The 18,325-nt window shown below is 54.3% G+C and overlaps 1 protein-coding gene across 1 annotated transcript in view; it reads right to left on the bottom strand.

Annotated features, from left to right (window-relative positions):
* LOC144821564 (dedicator of cytokinesis protein 2-like) overlaps window positions 1-18,325 on the bottom strand; it is a 3,201,295-nt gene that overhangs the window by 3,066,945 nt on the left and 116,025 nt on the right. The gene's annotated exons all lie outside the window — the stretch shown is intronic.

Below are 18,325 nucleotides of genomic sequence, written 5' to 3'. Positions count from 1 at the left end.
CAGGCCGGGGGCAGGACAGAGAGTGAAGCCAGAAGCCGGCGTCTCTTCGTGTCCCCCCAGGCTCCCAAAGCGAGGGAGAGCCCAGGAGAGAGAGGGGAGAAGTGCTGCAGGGAGCGAGGCTCCAGTGTGAAGAGGAGAGCCCCGCCCGTCCGGAGGAAGCCGGTGAGTGGGGCCCCGGGGGCATTTCCTTTGCAAGTCCCAGAGAAGGACTCTACTGTTGGGCTGCATTTCTTTTGAGCCGGTCGAGGCTCCAACCGGCACCTTTGTTCATAGAGCCACGAGGGCTCTAGTGCCTCCCTGTTCCGCCGGGTCCCCTGAGAGGGACCCCACGACCCGCATTGGTTTCTGAGCCCTGAGAGAGGCTCTAGGCAACCCCATTTTGCTACGAGTCCGCAGGAGGGGGATTCCAAGGGGGCACAGTGGTTTTACGAGCCCTGAGAGGCTCGGGAGGGCCAGTCATTGGTGTAGCGCCCTGAGAAGGGCTCCTGAGTGCCTTTCCATTGTGAAGAGCCCAGTGAGGCTCTGGAGGGCCACCTTTATTTCTTAGGGCCCGGAGAGAGGCTCCAGGCGCCAAAGTCGTTGTGAAGGGCCCAGAGAGGCTCTTGAGCCCCCCATTGTTGTTTAAGAGCCCAGAGAGGCTCAGGGGCCATTTGTTTATTCAGAGCCCAGCGAGGCTCAGGGGGACATTTTGTTGCTGCAGAGCCTGTGAGGCTCCAGCGTTGGCCCCATCCTCATCTCCAGCTGCCCAGCACTTTGTGGGCAGCTGCCACGTTTAGGCCCCCTCCCTGACATTGGGACACATGGACAGTCACAGGTGGTGACTTGTGAGTTTGGCGCAATTGTTATTGTTTTTACACCTCTGAATGTATTGTGATGCATCATGTGTTTTCCCCCCTTACACCTCTGAATGAATGTTATGCATTGCATCATGTGTATGTTCTTACACCCCTACAGGTATTGTGATACATCGGTGGTTGTTTTCTCCCTAGTGCAGGTGGTGCTAGTGAGGTCCTGTTACCAGTAGTTACTGGTTGTGTGCTATTTGGTGCTAAAGTAAATTTATATTCTATGTACTAAGTGCTATTTCTGAAAGTGCTACTTCTGATTCCTGACAGTGGTCCAGGTGGCCCTGTCTTGTAAATATCCCCTTGTAAATTCTGCCCGTGCCTCTGGCACATTGTAAAGTGTGTGTTTTATCTAATGTGTTTTGGTGTAATACAAAGGCTATTTTTATATACCCTTGTGTGGAGTTTCCTTTGTGGTGGGCCTTTGGTTGTTGTTGCTGGGGTGCATGCGCAAATACTTAGCCTACATCGCCTCCAAGTTTAGCCTTGCTGCTCGCGCCACGTTACCTAGAGGGTGAGTAGGGGTTATCTTGGCGTGTAACTCCCTTGCCCTGACTTGGGGGTGGTGGTCTCTGACTGACTTTGGCGAAAGCCCTGGCCAGCCGGGGATCCCATTTCCAACATTGGTGGCAGCGGTGGGATAAGGATTTGTGTTTGCGTTGTACCTTGGTAGCAGCTGGCTGCACCACAAAACTCTGCATTTTAGATGACCACATTTTAGGGGATTGTTTTTTTTGGAAGTTTCATATTTTCTTCTCCTGAAGGTATCATTGTGCAATTGTGTCCAGTGCATTTGTTCCCCTGCCCCGCGCCCAGAGTCTGGTACCTGTGTCACGTGTGGTCAGGTTGAGAAGTCAGGGGTGGTAGAAACTGCCTTACTAGTCCGAGGGGGGGGTTGTGTGTGGATGAATGGTGTGTGGCACTAGGCAAGTGAGTGTGAGTTCTCTGGGGTAGAGAGCTTGCTGAATACCTTGTGAATTGTGTACTCCTGTGTTAGCTCAGACCCCTAGGTTCCCTGTGTGATCTCTTCACTAGAACGTCCGCCAGAATGGTGCCTGCTTTTGATGTCTGTGATCTGTTTAGATACAGTATGGGAGAGTTGGTAAGGTTCTGTGAAGAGAGAGACATAGGGGTGGATGAGTCAGACACTCAGTCCGAACTTAGGAGCAGCCTGATCCTATGGCAAAAGGGTCAGTGGGATTTTAAGCGCAGTGAGGAAGGGGCCCGGGCTTCACACCAGGAGGGTGGTGGGTCTGTGGGGAGCCCTGAAGATTCAGAAGAGGAGGAAGAAGATGATAGCCCCTGGACGCCAGTAGAGAGTAGAGACCCCATAGATAGGGAGTCCCTTGCTGGGTCCAGCGTAGGAGGCAGCGCCTCATCCCTTTACCTGTCCCCAGAGGAGCTGGAAGATAGGAGGAGAGAAAGGGAGCACCAGCTGGCTTTAGAGAGGCTCAGGTTGGAGCATGCCCAGGCTATGGCACAGCTGGGCATTAGAAAGCAACAGCTGGAGGTTAAGAAGCAACAGCTGGAGGCCGAGAGGGTCTTAGCGCAGGACAGGATAGAGGAGGCTGAGAGGGCCGCCACCAGAGGCAAAGTAGCTCTGGAGGGTAGACTATCCCCTGCGCGCAGTGTTGAGTTTCTGGATCCCCCAGGGAGGGTTGGGTCCAGTGGTGGCAGCTATTTAAATCTCAGTCTAGAAAGTCCCAGTTCCCAGAGTATGGTTCCTGTTTCCCCAGAGGAGGAGAATAGGTTGAGGTTTAGGAACCTTAGGAAACCGTCTCATCAGTCTTGGGAAGACTTTGAGGATGACTGTTGTGAAGCCCTGTGTGATTGGGTACGGGAGCCCACGAAATGTGATTGGGACCTATTGTTCGATATGTTACTCAGAGAGCAGTTGCTCAGTTGTTGTTCACCAGGGTTGCGCCAACACCTGTTAGGGTGTGGATTGTCTGAACCATGTGAGCTGGCAGAGGAAGCAGACCGCTGGGAAGGGACCAGAGGTTCTGTAGAGTCATTGGTGAGTGACTCCAAAAGTAGTGGGTCAGGGATCTTCCAGCCCAGCGTGGTGGAAGAGGCTCAGTGTAGCCCAGCTAGGTCCCTGGTTAGTGAGAAGGGTGTAGGGGCTGACTGCCTGGCTCAGTGGAGCAGGAGTCAGTGGGTGGCTGAGAGCCCCCAGAGGCCCGAAGCCCTGTCTCAGAACCTGGGTGGTTTCTTGAGGGAACACCAGGTTGGGGACCTAGGCTGTCCTGTTAGTCCACTTGAGGAAGATCTCCTAGTGAGTAGAGGACCTGGAGCGTCTGTAACCAGAGCTCCTATGGTTCTAGAGTCTGGCAGTACCGCTCCGGTAGGGAGGGTACAGGAGTCCAGAGTGAGGAGTGATTGGGGGAGTTCCCCAGTGGAAGGACCAGTGGGTCAGGGACTACCCAGTTGGGCTAGGTTCCCGTATAGTGACCATGGTGACACCACTTCTGGTCTGGGGGATCGTCACGCACTGTCAGGTGGACAGAGGGCGGGAGATCTGCGCCAGACAGACAGTCACGCAACAGATGTGACATTTGTTAGCCTCAGGGGGATTGCGTGTGAATCCCCAGAAGTCCTGGAGTGCCAGGCAATTGTTCCACCGAAGGTTTTAGACCAGAGGTTGGAAGGCCAGGTTCAGGATCAGCCTGACCTGAAGGGTAGGACGACTGTAACCAGTGTCCTGACCGGTTCTTCTTCCAGAGGAACTTCTCCAGGTGGGAGAGGGCAGACCTCTGGAAGGGGGTGCAGAGGGTGGGAGAGCCCACCTCTGACCCCGGTGCAACCTGAGTGGATCAGCCCTGGGTTGGAATGGCGTTCTAGGGGTACCCCTCGCAGAGGGAGGAGGAACCCTAGAAGAAGAGGTAAGGGGAGGAGAGCCTTCCCTGAGACTTCTGGTCCGCCTGAGGTTGTAGGCCTTAGTCTGGAGAACCAGTGGCAGTCTAGTCCTGTCTTGCGGACAGGAAGAGTGGAAAATGGCTCCTATGTGCCAGGGGTTACTACCCCCCGCTCTGCGAATTGGCATGGACCAGTGGCACCTGGGTGGCCCAGGGCCTGGTCCTGGCCGCGGACAACTTGGGAGTACCAGTGGGGTAGCCCAGTTGGTCCAGACAGTGTGTTTAGAAGGAATCCCATGGGTTCACCGTGGCGTAGAACAGGAGGGTGTCCCTGCAGTTGTGGGCCCGCGTCCGTGTTCTATCGCCCCAAGCAGGGAAGTCCATCACGGTGGTGATTGGTCTCCCCTGCGTTTTGGCTGGAAGGGGGTTATGTTGGACTTTGGCCCTTAGGGCAGGTTCACCCCGAGACTTTTTGCTTGAAATGGTGACCTGGAGATGGTGATTTCTGGATTCTGCGCACTTTCACTGTGTCCCAGTGGAAAGTGCGTGCGCACTCTGAGTGCATGTGCTGAGCTAGGCCTGCCCGCCCATAGGAATGCATGGGGAATGTATGTGTCCCTGGTAGTTCCTGATGCGTGGGGTGTACAGGCTTGAGTCTGGTATGTGTGAACTCGTGAGAGTGAATGCTGCGAGATGGTGTATGCAGCATGTATGTGTCTAGTAGCGAAGCGCCATTTCTAGACATGGCTGTACGTGTGCTGTGAGGGTGCTGGCGTGTGATTGGCTGGAGCTGGCTGGCATGCCAGGCTCCAGGAAGTCTGGATGGGTCTGCCCGGTGGTGAGTGGGAGATCTGCATGAGTAATGTGTGGGAGGAGTGTACCTGTGTCCTGGATGGGCTGGGTTTTCCCCACACAATGCTGGCTCCGCCCCCCTGTGGTGTGTCTAATGACCCAAGCCCTGCCAGTGAATAGAGAGGGTGGTTGAGGTAAACAGAGTACTCAAGAACCAGCTGCGACTGGTTCCGCCCCCACTCTGCACCCTCAGACAAAGGAATGCACTGTATAAAAATGGGGCTGTGTCCCCACTGAAGTTGTTCTCTTCCAGGATCCTGAGGGGGCTGTTGCTGCTGTCGCTGGGCCAGAGGACCGCCACTTGGGGTGTCTCCCTGCCTGGAGACCCAGTGAGCTGGCTCTGGGCCCAGCCTTGCCCCCTGCCTGCCCTGAAGGACTTTGCTGGAACTCTGCCCTGCTGAGGGCATCTGGGAGCGCTTTTGGACTTTCCCTGGAGCCTGGAAGCGCTTTATTTGTCTTTAGCGCTTGAGAGCGCTTTATTTTAGGTCCTAGCGCAGGGAGCGCTGTAAATTGCCTTTTAGCGCTGAGGAGCGCTTTGCCTGCCTAGCGAGTGCCCACCTCGCTTATTTGGGTTAATTTGCCCCCTGGCAGGTGCCCACCCTGCCAGGGACCTTGCCGCTATATTTTAAGTTTACCTCGAGGGAGCCCACTCCTCGGTAAACTCACCCCCCGCCTGGAAGTGCCGAAAACGGGCCGCCGCGCTGCCCGCGACGACCCAGAAGTGGTTGGCCGGCCGGCCAATCAGGGAGCTCGCCGTCGGAAGTCCCGCCCCCGCAGCCGCGACCCGGAAGTCAGGCAGGCCGGGGGCAGGACAGAGAGTGAAGCCAGAAGCCGGCGTCTCTTCGTGTCCCCCCAGGCTCCCAAAGCGAGGGAGAGCCCAGGAGAGAGAGGGGAGAAGTGCTGCAGGGAGCGAGGCTCCAGTGTGAAGAGGAGAGCCCCGCCCGTCCGGAGGAAGCCGGTGAGTGGGGCCCCGGGGGCATTTCCTTTGCAAGTCCCAGAGAAGGACTCTACTGTTGGGCTGCATTTCTTTTGAGCCGGTCGAGGCTCCAACCGGCACCTTTGTTCATAGAGCCACGAGGGCTCTAGTGCCTCCCTGTTCCGCCGGGTCCCCTGAGAGGGACCCCACGACCCGCATTGGTTTCTGAGCCCTGAGAGAGGCTCTAGGCAACCCCATTTTGCTACGAGTCCGCAGGAGGGGGATTCCAAGGGGGCACAGTGGTTTTACGAGCCCTGAGAGGCTCGGGAGGGCCAGTCATTGGTGTAGCGCCCTGAGAAGGGCTCCTGAGTGCCTTTCCATTGTGAAGAGCCCAGTGAGGCTCTGGAGGGCCACCTTTATTTCTTAGGGCCCGGAGAGAGGCTCCAGGCGCCAAAGTCGTTGTGAAGGGCCCAGAGAGGCTCTTGAGCCCCCCATTGTTGTTTAAGAGCCCAGAGAGGCTCAGGGGCCATTTGTTTATTCAGAGCCCAGCGAGGCTCAGGGGGACATTTTGTTGCTGCAGAGCCTGTGAGGCTCCAGCGTTGGCCCCATCCTCATCTCCAGCTGCCCAGCACTTTGTGGGCAGCTGCCACGTTTAGGCCCCCTCCCTGACATTGGGACACATGGACAGTCACAGGTGGTGACTTGTGAGTTTGGCGCAATTGTTATTGTTTTTACACCTCTGAATGTATTGTGATGCATCATGTGTTTTCCCCCCTTACACCTCTGAATGAATGTTATGCATTGCATCATGTGTATGTTCTTACACCCCTACAGGTATTGTGATACATCGGTGGTTGTTTTCTCCCTAGTGCAGGTGGTGCTAGTGAGGTCCTGTTACCAGTAGTTACTGGTTGTGTGCTATTTGGTGCTAAAGTAAATTTATATTCTATGTACTAAGTGCTATTTCTGAAAGTGCTACTTCTGATTCCTGACAGTGGTCCAGGTGGCCCTGTCTTGTAAATATCCCCTTGTAAATTCTGCCCGTGCCTCTGGCACATTGTAAAGTGTGTGTTTTATCTAATGTGTTTTGGTGTAATACAAAGGCTATTTTTATATACCCTTGTGTGGAGTTTCCTTTGTGGTGGGCCTTTGGTTGTTGTTGCTGGGGTGCATGCGCAAATACTTAGCCTACATCGCCTCCAAGTTTAGCCTTGCTGCTCGCGCCACGTTACCTAGAGGGTGAGTAGGGGTTATCTTGGCGTGTAACTCCCTTGCCCTGACTTGGGGGTGGTGGTCTCTGACTGACTTTGGCGAAAGCCCTGGCCAGCCGGGGATCCCATTTCCAACAGTAGGCCTTTTCCATCTATGCACCCAGGATCTGAAACGCATCCCTTTGTCCACCAGGACTACCCAATGTTGCTCCAATTTAGAAAGGAGGTTTCATTGCTGAAAAAACGAACTTTACATCACTGTATATGAATAGTCCACAAAACAACTAACTCTCCTAATATTCATCACCTTAAGCTTGCCTTTGACCATATACAGCGCACATTCATTTTTGTTTGGCACAGGGAGATTAAGTGATTTGCCCAGAATCACAGGATGTTCAGCGTTATTGCCGAGGCTCGAACCCGGTTCCCCAGATTCGAGGACGACCAGCCTAGCCGTTTGGCCAATTCCTCTCCCCTATCAACTCTCCTACCAACACGGGCTAAAGCCCAGAGGAGTGTTGCATGAGCGAGTGCACGCTAGACGGGGCTGAGCACGGCAGCATCAGTCCGATGAGGCTAGGCATTGGTGTGCTGGTGTTGCATGTACACATGGCTTGCTGCGTGCAGTGCTGCTGTGCAGTGCTTCTGTGAGAGCGCTCTGGCAGCCTGTTCTTTGAGTCGGCAGCACCTCGCTGTGAGCATTAGGGGAGGACGCCCAGACCAGCAGAGGCACCACACAGAAGAAATGAAGCCCTGATGAAAGAGGCGAGAGGAAGCAGGTCAATGACGAGGGAGGTTCCCTTAGCCAAGCTGAGAAGAGTGAGTGCAAGAAGGAAACCTCAGACTCAACGCAGAACTTGCAGTGAGACATAAGTTGTCTTTGGTAAGTAGGCAGGAAGGTTTCAAAGTTCATGTTTAGAAACAATCACTTTTATAAACGCTTCTCAACCTACTGGTATAATCTAATGTATTATAGTGAAACGCTTCCGCATGTTAAAGAAATAGGCTTTTCTGAATTTTGAAGAAACGCTATCATATTTTTACTCAATATTTGAAGCATGATTTATGTGCTAGGGGCAGATTTACAATAACTGGTGCATATCAGCAGGGATGTGCCAGTTATTGTGCGTCACGGCTCCGCCACCATGAAGGCTCAGCATTTACAATGCAGTACAAAAGGGGGTGGTGATGGACGGAGCATCCGAACCAATCAAACACTCACACCCAGTCAAAAGATCTGGGTTTAATCCATGACCGTTCTTTAGCCCACTCTGCCACCCCAGTTCAGACATGGCTATATGCAAATCAGTCTGACCCTGTGCCTCATGGGAACAGTCCAGCCCGAACTGCCAAGCCATGCCTTCCCTGGACCGGAAACAAGCTTCCGAGGACCGGTTTCTGGCATTACAGCCGTCTTCAGCCCGGCTTGCTTGAATCCAGTGGCAAAGTGAGCAAGGGACTCACGTCTGAGCATACCCTGCCACACTTATGGCGGCCAAAAGCGGTACAAAAGGTGGTGGTGATGGACGGAGCATCCGAACCAATCAAACACTCACACCCAGTCAAAAGATCTAGGCTTAATCTATGACCGTTCTTTAGCCCACTCTGCCACCCCAGTTCAGACATGGCTATATGCAAATCAGTCTGACCCTGTGCCTCATGGGAACAGTCCAGCCCGAACTGCCAAGCCATGCCTTCCCTGGACCGGAAACAAGCTTCCGAGGACCGGTTTCTGGCATTACAGCCGTCTTCAGCCCGGCTTGCTTGAATCCAGTGGCAAAGTGAGCAAGGGACTCACGTCTGAGCATACCCTGCCACACTTATGGCGGCCAAAAGCGGTACAAAAGGGGGTGGTGATGGACGGAGCATCCGAACCAATCAAACACTCACACCCAGTCAAAAGATCTAGGTTTAATCCATGACCGTTCTTTAGCCCACTCTGCCACCCCAGTTCAGACATGGCTATATGCAAATCAGTCTGACTCTGTGCCTCATGGGAACAGTCCAGCCCGAACTGCCAAGCCATACATTCCCTGGACCGGAAACAAGCTTCCGAGGACCGGTTTCTGGCATTACAGCCGTCTTCAGCCCGGCTTGCTTGAATCCAGTGGCAAAGTGAGCAAGGGACTCACGTCTGAGCATACCCTGCCACCCTTATGGCGGCCAAAAGCGGTACAAAAGGGGTTAGTGATGGACGGAGCATCCGAACCAATCAAACACTCACACCCAGTCAAAAGATCTGGGTTCAATCCATGACCATTCTTTAGCCCACTCTGCCACCCCAGTTCAGACATAGCTATATGCAAATCAGTCTGACCCTGTGCCTCATGGGAACAGTCTTGCCCGAACTGCCAAGTCATGCCTTCCCTGGACCGGAAACAAGCTTCCGAGGACCGGTTTCTGGCATTACAGCCATCTTCAGCCCTGCTTGCTTGAATCCAGTGGCAAAGTGAACAAGGGACTCACGTCTGAGCATCACCTGTCACACTTATGGCGGCCAAAAGCGGTACAAAAGGGGGTGGAGATGGACGGAGCATCCGAACCAATCAAACACTCACACCCAGTCAAAAGATCTGGATTTAATCCATGACCGTTCTTTAGCCCACTCTGCCACCCCAGTTCACACATGGCTATATGCAAATCAGTCTGACCCTGTGCGTCATGGGAACAGTCCAGCCCGAACTGCCAAGCCATGCCTTCCCTGGACCGGAAACAAGATTCCGAGGACCGGGTTCTGGCATTACAGCCCTCTTCAGCCCGGCTTGCTTGAATCCAGTGGCAAAGTGAGCAAGGGACTCACGTTTGAGCATACCCTGCCACACTTATGGCGGCCAAAAGCGGTACAAAAGGGGGTGGTGATGGACGGAGCATCTGAACCAATCAAACACTCACACCCAGTCAAAAGATCTGGGTTTAATCCATGACCTTTCTTTAGCCCACTCTGCCACCCCAGTTCAGACATGGCTATATGCAAATCAGTCTGACCCTGTGTCTCATGGGAACAGTCCAGCCCGAACTGCCAAGCCATGCCTTCCCTGGACCGGAAACAAGCTTCCGAGGACCGGTTTCTGGCAATACAGCCGTCTTCAGCCCGGCTTGCTTGAATCCAGTGGCAAAGTGAGCACGGGACTCACGTCTGAGCATACCCTGCCACACTTATGGCGGCCAAAAGCGGTACAAAAGGGGGTGGTGATGGACAGAGCATCCGAACCAATCAAACACTTACACCCAGTCAAAAGATCTGGGTTTAATCCATGACCGTTCTTTAGCCCACTCTGCCACCCCAGTTCAGACATGGCTATATGCAAATCAGTCTGACCCTGTGCCTCATGGGAACAGTCCAGCCCGAACTGCCAAGCCATGCCTCCCCTGGACCGGAAACAAGCTTCCGAGAACCAGTTTCTGTCATTACAGGCATGACTTGGTAGTTCGGACTGGACTGTTCCCATGTGGCACAGGGTCAGAGCTGATTTGCATATAGCCAGTGTCTAACCCAGGGTGGAGTGGAGTGCAAAAAAACCATGGATTTAGGCCCAGATCCTTGTACTGGGATGAATGTATGACATTGTTCTACATTTTGTCCATCATCTGTGTTTTTTGCAATTTTCACCCCGAGTGGGCTGGGTATGCTCAGACGTGAGTCCCAGGCTCTCCACATCACTGGAGTCAAGCTATCCAGGCTGATGAAGGCTGATAGCCAGAAACCGGTCCTTGGATGCTTGATTCTGGTCTGGGAAAGACATGGCTTGGTAGTTCGGACTGGACTGTTCCCATGAGGCACAGGGTCAGAGCTGATTTGCATATAGCCAGTGTCTAACCCAGGGTGGTGTGGAGTGCAAAACAATGATGGATTTAGGCCCGGATCCTTGTACTGGGATGAATGTATGACATTGTTCTACATTCTGTCCATCATCTGTGTTTTTTGCAATTTTCACCCCGAGTGGGCTGGGTATGCTCAGACGTGAGTCCCAGGCTCTCCACACCACTGGAGTCAAGCTATCCAGGCTGATGAAGGCTGATAGCCAGAAACTGGTCCTTGGATGCTTGATTCTGGTCTGGGAAAGACATGGCTTGGTAGTTCGGACTGAACTGTTCCCATGAGGCACAGGGTCAGAGCTGATTTGCATGTAGCCAGTGTCTAACCCAGAGTGGTGTGGAGTGCAAAAAAATGATGGATTTAGGCCCAGATCCTTGTACTGGGATGAATGTATGACATTGTTCTACATTCTGTCCATTGTAGGAAGGGGGAGTCTCTGGTTGGCGCAGTGCAACGCTGGCGACAAGCAGGGCCTCTCTCTTCCTCGTCAGGGCTGAGGGTTACCTTCAAGACAACCTCTGCTTACCCTCTAGGTAGTGTGGCTTAAGCAGTCTTAGGCTAATCTCTGGGGCATGTAGGGTTAAACATTTGCAATATTACACCATCACAACCAACCCACCACACAATGACACCAAACTGTATTTGTGAAAATATATCTCTTTATATAAATCTCAAGCAGGCTTGTAAATACAGTCTTGGTTACTTTTTGAAAGCAGGTTCCAGTTACTCTTTTATCAATGTCACAGTTCTTTCTCAGCAATAAGCAATCTTTTGGGCCTTCTGCCCAGGTTCCAGCAAGGTTCAGTGTCTTGTAGCGCCTCAATGCGCGTTCCGCTGTCTCCGCTCGTCTCAGAGAGGAGAACGGGCCCGTCCGGCTAAAGCTCACGCTTCCCGCGTGGGCCTCGTCGATCTGGCACAGTGCGAGCCTTGGTTTCAGGGGCGGCTCGCGCTGGGAAGCAGGGAGCGCGGTGCGAGCTCAGGACGTAGGATGCTCACACCGCGAGGTCACAGAACACAGTACCTTGGCTTGCTGGTAAGTCTTGGAGCGGACGGCTGTCCGGGGATCTGTCCCGCGTCGCGTTGTCTTCCTGGAGGGTGCGGCGGCCTGCGAGTCTCAGCGCAGGTAACAGGGCACCCGGGATGACGGTGCAGATGCGGGGCAGGAGTCTCCGGAGTCCGGCTCACTCGCACTGAAGGGGGGAAGCTGCAGGCAGGCGGGGCTGAGGGGGGTGCACTCCACGGAGCGCGGGGCACAATTCAGGCACGGCTCCGCAGCGAGTCACTTCCAGCTGCGGGGGGCCAGGGGGTCTCAGCGCCCAAGTCACGAGGGGCACAATCTTGGCAGTGCCGGTCTTTGCGGAGCAGCCTGTACCTCGGGGGTCACACAGGCGGCGATGCTTGGACCGGGCAGGTCCTCCCTTTCCGTTGCAAGGGCGGCTCAGCGCGGACAGTCACGGCGCTCGAACCAGCGCGGGGCTGATCCTTACTTTGCGGCTGGCACACGAACAGGCCACAGTCACGGTGGTCGGGGAAGGGGCACAGCTGCACAAATTGTTTAGAGAGCGTGGCGGCAGGCACAGCGCTCTCGACTCTCCTTTCCTTGGCGCTGTAGAGACACACAGCACACGCCAGCAGCAGCTTTTCTTCAGGGGGGTAGCGCTCACTGTTCCTGGAGCGCTGGTCAGGGGGCAAGTTCACAGGCAAGCCCTTGGAGATCTTTCAGCAGAGTTTGGCACAAAGTTCAAATAAGCAAAAGTCTTTGGTAGTCTTTTCTTTCCTCTCCTTTGGCAGCAAGGCACCAGACACAGGCCAGAGTCAGCACTCCTCCTTGTAGTCCTTCCAGGTCCTTCTCTTCGGGCAGAGTTTCTCTTGTAGCACAAACAGGATCTAATTTACAAGGAGCAGGGCTCCTACTTTTATACCCAGTTTCTTTTGTTCTAGCAAGCCAGGGGGGCCTCTGCATAACTGCTCCAGTCTCTGAGTACTTGTTGTGGGTACTTATGACTTCTGCATTCAGTGTGAGGGCAGGCACATCAGCCGCTCCCCAGGGGGGCGGAGCCGGCATTGAGAGGGCAGGAGTGGCCTGAGCACTTTGTTTACAAGCTTCGGTCCTTCCTGGGCCAGGTGCAGGCTGAGTCATCAGTCGCTCCCCAGGAGGGCGGAGCCAGCATTGTGGTGGCAGGGGCACAGCCTGATGCATCATTCAGGGGAAACTCCCACCACCCATTAAGGGGTCCTCCTGCTAATCACTACCTGTCAACTCCCAGCCCTGTCACTCACACACACCAGACAGTCAGATCCACATCCAAGCAGAGGCGGGCTGAAATGGTTAGGCAAGCAAATGCTAACTTTCTAAAAGTAGCATTTGCAAACACAGGATATTAAAATAAACTTTACTAAAAGAAGTATTTTAATATTCTGAGTCCAGGCATACTAAACACGAATTCCTACCAGGTTCCCTGAGCCTGCTGGGATTATAGAGTGTAATAATTCCAGCAGCCCATCTGGCCTAGAAGGGAACAGGTAGCCTTACAATAGTGAAAAACGAATTTGGTAGTAATTCACTATTAGAACATGCCACACACATCAGGGCATGTTCTACCTTACACTTACAATGCACCCTGCCCTCAGGCCTACTATAGTGGTGACTAATATGAAGTTAAGGGAAGGTTCAGGGGCTGGCAAGTGTGTGCACTTGCCCAGCCAGGGTGACAGTACCAGACTGCACGCAGGTTCTGCAATGGCAGACCCTAGACACATTTTAAGGCTGCTTCTGTGGGTGGCGCAACCAGCGCTGCAGGCCCACTAGCAGTATTGGCATTCACAAGCCCTGGCACTCCTGGTGCACTTTACTAGGGACTAACAGTAAATCCAATGAACCAATCATGGACATCAATCACATGTACACTTTACAACAGGGAGAGCATATGCACTTTAGCACTGGTCAGCAGTGGCAAAGTGCCCAGAGTCATTAAACCAACAAAAACAGGTCAGAGAGAGTATTGGAGGAAGGCAAAAAGTTTAGGGATGACCCTGCCAAGAGGCCCAGGTCCAACACAACCCCCTTCCAGCCAAAACGCAGGGTAGACCAATCACCACTGTGATGGGCTTCCCTGCTTTGGGCGATAGAACCTGGACCTGGCCCGCAACAGCAGGGGCACATTCCAGTTCTACGCCAATCTGCACCTCCTTCAAATCCTCTGTTCATACTCTCAGGGTCCACCAAGCCAATCCATGGGAAACCCTTCTCTCCACCTGTGGACACCACCTGTGCAGCCTTGAACCTTAATTCGCTCACAGGTGTGTCCCAACAGGCAGACAGAAAAATGTCACAGTGGCCACTGACAGTAGTCAGGAATGAGACCCAAGCCTTACGCCTCTCAGGGCTCTCAAACCTCTGTGGCCTTAAAGAGTGGGGGGCATTAGCCCCAGGTGCTTGGCACCCTTGGTCCACTCTCCCTCCTGTCAGGTCAGGTATGCCATCCTGGCACTGACCCACCAGCCTCAGGTCTGTACCTGACGGCTGTACTAAAGACTGGGGTGGCCTCTCCCACACCCGGTCCTCCTCCTGGGGGCTCTGTACCCTCCCACCTGGAGTGGTACCCCCTTCCAGAATTGTCAGGGCACCTGTGGCAGGTGACCTGCACAATTCGCCCACCAGTTCAGGGGTGCTATCCTGCAACTGGGGCACCAGGTCAGGGGGGACACCCTGCACCTGGCCCTTAAACCTAGGGTCTAAACCCTCAAACTGCACCGGGGTCAGAGGCGAGGACTCCCTCCCTCTGCACCCCCTTCCACAGTACTGCCCACTCCCAACTGGAGTGGTACCCCTAGAAGTGACATGGGCCAGGACACTGATTACAGTGGTCCTGCCCTCCAGGTCAGACAACACCTGACCCTGGCTTCTCAACTCAGGGACCCAACCCTGCAGTTGAACACTTGCCTGGCGCACCAGGACTTTCCGGGGAGCACGCCTGCCCCCCCTGAGGGTGGCACATAGCTCATGTGTCGTGCAACAGCCGTCCCGGCACAGATCTCCCCACCCCTGTCCCTCTGACAGCGTGGGAAGATCCCCCAGGACAGAAGTGGTGTCCCCCTGGTCATTCACTGGGGACGCAGCCCTGCTGGCTGGCCCCTGACCCACTGGTTCTTCCACTGGGGACTCTTTCCCCCTCTCGCCCCTCTTTCTGGACTTCTGCACCCTCCCAACTGGAGTGGTACTGCCAGTCACCAGAACTACTGGAGCCCTGTTTACAGAGCCTCCACGTTCTCTAGCCACTGGGGGATCCCCCTCAGCGGGTGACTCATCCGGACAGCCTAGGCTCCCCACCTGGTGTTCCCTTAAAGAACCATCCAGGCTCTGAGACTGAGGTTGGGCACTACCGGGACAAAACCCATTCTCACTCCTTCCCCTTAAGGACAGGACGTGAGGCCCTACACCCATCTCACTACTACAGGACCTAGCTGGGCTACTCTGCGCCACTTCCACCACTCTGGGCTGGAAGATACCTGAGACACTCCCCACAGGATCACACCCCAATGCCTCTCCAGACCCTCTGGAATCCACCACAAGGTCTGCCTCCAATGTGAGCTCCCTGGGGCCAGAGAACTCACTCTCAAACAGGTGTTGGCATAGCTCTGGAAAACTGGGACTTAAAGTATGCTCTCCCACAATTGGATTACACAGCCCCCTAGTAGGGTTAACCAAATTATCCTTCACCTCACCATCCAGCGCCTCACACACATACTCCACACCATTCTTCTGAGACTGGCCAGACAGTAGCGAACTGTCTCTGTCACACAACCCACACTCTTCTGGGCGGTCCTTACACTCACCCACCAGGACCTCAACCATGGGGGAATCCCTCCCACCACTAGGACCATGAACTCCTACGCCAGCTACCCTATTCCCTTCAGGGACGCTGCGCACTACTGGAGCTACCTCATGCCCTTGAACCTCCTGGTGTATGTTAACCCCCTCCAAGTCAGGTGCCATACCTCTAGGTGCGCGCGCTATGCTGTCTGCACTAGATACCTGAATGTTGCTGCCACCATCTGAGCTGGACTCCACCTCCAACTCAGCAAAGCTCAATCTCTGAGCTACACACATTTCTTGTTGCTGGGCTGAAGCCCTCCTGGCCTCAAGCCCCTCGAGCTCCAAGTCAAGTTTCCTCATTCTTAAGTCATGCGCAAGCTCCATTTTCATTTCTTCCAGGGCTAACTTCCTAGATTCTAGCTCCAGTTGGCAACTCAATTTCAGCTCTGCCAACTTCATTTCATGATCTCGGGTTGCCTGTCTGTCCGCCAGCTCCTCTGGCGACAGACCTCGGCCAGAAACACTGCTACCCAATGGGGAGGTTGCACCCCTCCACTCTGGAGTCAGGGGTCCCTCCAGCTGCTGTTCTGCATCCTCAAATTCAAAATCCTTTCCAGGGGCATTCCTTGCCTTGACCCAGGCCCTCAGCGCCTTTTGGAACTGCTCCCTTCTGGAGAGTCCGGTCATGGAAATGTTCAAATTTTTGCAGAAGCTCCTGAGCTGTTTCCCAGTGTAGTTTTCTAGTTTCTCCCAATCACAGTCAATAGAAGAAATGGATGCTGCCTTTTCCATTTTCACTGACACAGGCATGACTTCAAAAACACATGGAGATCTCTTCTCGCAAATCATAAATCCAAAAAAAACAAAGTCTGTGGCTTAGTTACTGGACTGTCATCACTGTGCAATGGTCAATAGTTAAGGCATGAACACTGCAAATGTAAATTCGCTATCCTCACCGCTGCGACCAATGTAGGAAGGGGGAGTCTCTGGTTGGCGCAGTGCAACGCTGGCGACAAGCAGGGCCTCTCTCTTCCTCGTCAGGGCTGAGGGTTACCTTCAAGACAACCTCTGCTTACCCTCTAGGTAGTGTGGCTTAAGCAGTCTTAGGCTAATCTCTGGGGCATGTAGGGTTAAACATTTGCAATATTACACCATCACAACCAACCCACCACACAATGACACCAAACTGTATTTGTGAAAATATATCTCTTTATATAAATCTCAAGCAGGCTTGTAAATACAGTCTTGGTTACTTTTTGAAAGCAGGTTCCAGTTACTCTTTTATCAATGTCACAGTTCTTTCTCAGCAATAAGCAATCTTTTGGGCCTTCTGCCCAGGTTCCAGCAAGGTTCAGTGTCTTGTAGCGCCTCAATGCGCGTTCCGCTGTCTCCGCTCGTCTCAGAGAGGAGAACGGGCCCGTCCGGCTAAAGCTCACGCTTCCCGCGTGGGCCTCGTCGATCTGGCACAGTGCGAGCCTTGGTTTCAGGGGCGGCTCGCGCTGGGAAGCAGGGAGCGCGGTGCGAGCTCAGGACGTAGGATGCTCACACCGCGAGGTCACAGAACACAGTACCTTGGCTTGCTGGTAAGTCTTGGAGCGGACGGCTGTCCGGGGATCTGTCCCGCGTCGCGTTGTCTTCCTGGAGGGTGCGGCGGCCTGCGAGTCTCAGCGCAGGTAACAGGGCACCCGGGATGACGGTGCAGATGCGGGGCAGGAGTCTCCGGAGTCCGGCTCACTCGCACTGAAGGGGGGAAGCTGCAGGCAGGCGGGGCTGAGGGGGGTGCACTCCACGGAGCGCGGGGCACAATTCAGGCACGGCTCCGCAGCGAGTCACTTCCAGCTGCGGGGGGCCAGGGGGTCTCAGCGCCCAAGTCACGAGGGGCACAATCTTGGCAGTGCCGGTCTTTGCGGAGCAGCCTGTACCTCGGGGGTCACACAGGCGGCGATGCTTGGACCGGGCAGGTCCTCCCTTTCCGTTGCAAGGGCGGCTCAGCGCGGACAGTCACGGCGCTCGAACCAGCGCGGGGCTGATCCTTACTTTGCGGCTGGCACACGAACAGGCCACAGTCACGGTGGTCGGGGAAGGGGCACAGCTGCACAAATTGTTTAGAGAGCGTGGCGGCAGGCACAGCGCTCTCGACTCTCCTTTCCTTGGCGCTGTAGAGACACACAGCACACGCCAGCAGCAGCTTTTCTTCAGGGGGGTAGCGCTCACTGTTCCTGGAGCGCTGGTCAGGGGGCAAGTTCACAGGCAAGCCCTTGGAGATCTTTCAGCAGAGTTTGGCACAAAGTTCAAATAAGCAAAAGTCTTTGGTAGTCTTTTCTTTCCTCTCCTTTGGCAGCAAGGCACCAGACACAGGCCAGAGTCAGCACTCCTCCTTGTAGTCCTTCCAGGTCCTTCTCTTCGGGCAGAGTTTCTCTTGTAGCACAAACAGGATCTAATTTACAAGGAGCAGGGCTCCTACTTTTATACCCAGTTTCTTTTGTTCTAGCAAGCCAGGGGGGCCTCTGCATAACTGCTCCAGTCTCTGAGTACTTGTTGTGGGTACTTATGACTTCTGCATTCAGTGTGAGGGCAGGCACATCAGCCGCTCCCCAGGGGGGCGGAGCCGGCATTGAGAGGGCAGGAGTGGCCTGAGCACTTTGTTTACAAGCTTCGGTCCTTCCTGGGCCAGGTGCAGGCTGAGTCATCAGTCGCTCCCCAGGAGGGCGGAGCCAGCATTGTGGTGGCAGGGGCACAGCCTGATGCATCATTCAGGGGAAACTCCCACCACCCATTAAGGGGTCCTCCTGCTAATCACTACCTGTCAACTCCCAGCCCTGTCACTCACACACACCAGACAGTCAGATCCACATCCAAGCAGAGGCGGGCTGAAATGGTTAGGCAAGCAAATGCTAACTTTCTAAAAGTAGCATTTGCAAACACAGGATATTAAAATAAACTTTACTAAAAGAAGTATTTTATTATTCTGAGTCCAGGCATACTAAACACGAATTCCTACCAGGTTCCCTGA

The sequence above is a fragment of the Lissotriton helveticus genome, chromosome 2_2 (assembly GCF_964261635.1).
Source record: "Lissotriton helveticus chromosome 2_2, aLisHel1.1, whole genome shotgun sequence".
Classification (NCBI taxonomy): Eukaryota; Metazoa; Chordata; class Amphibia; order Caudata; family Salamandridae; genus Lissotriton; species Lissotriton helveticus.
The sequence above is the reverse complement of the archived record's forward strand: the minus strand, read 5'-3'. Positions and strand labels throughout refer to the sequence as shown.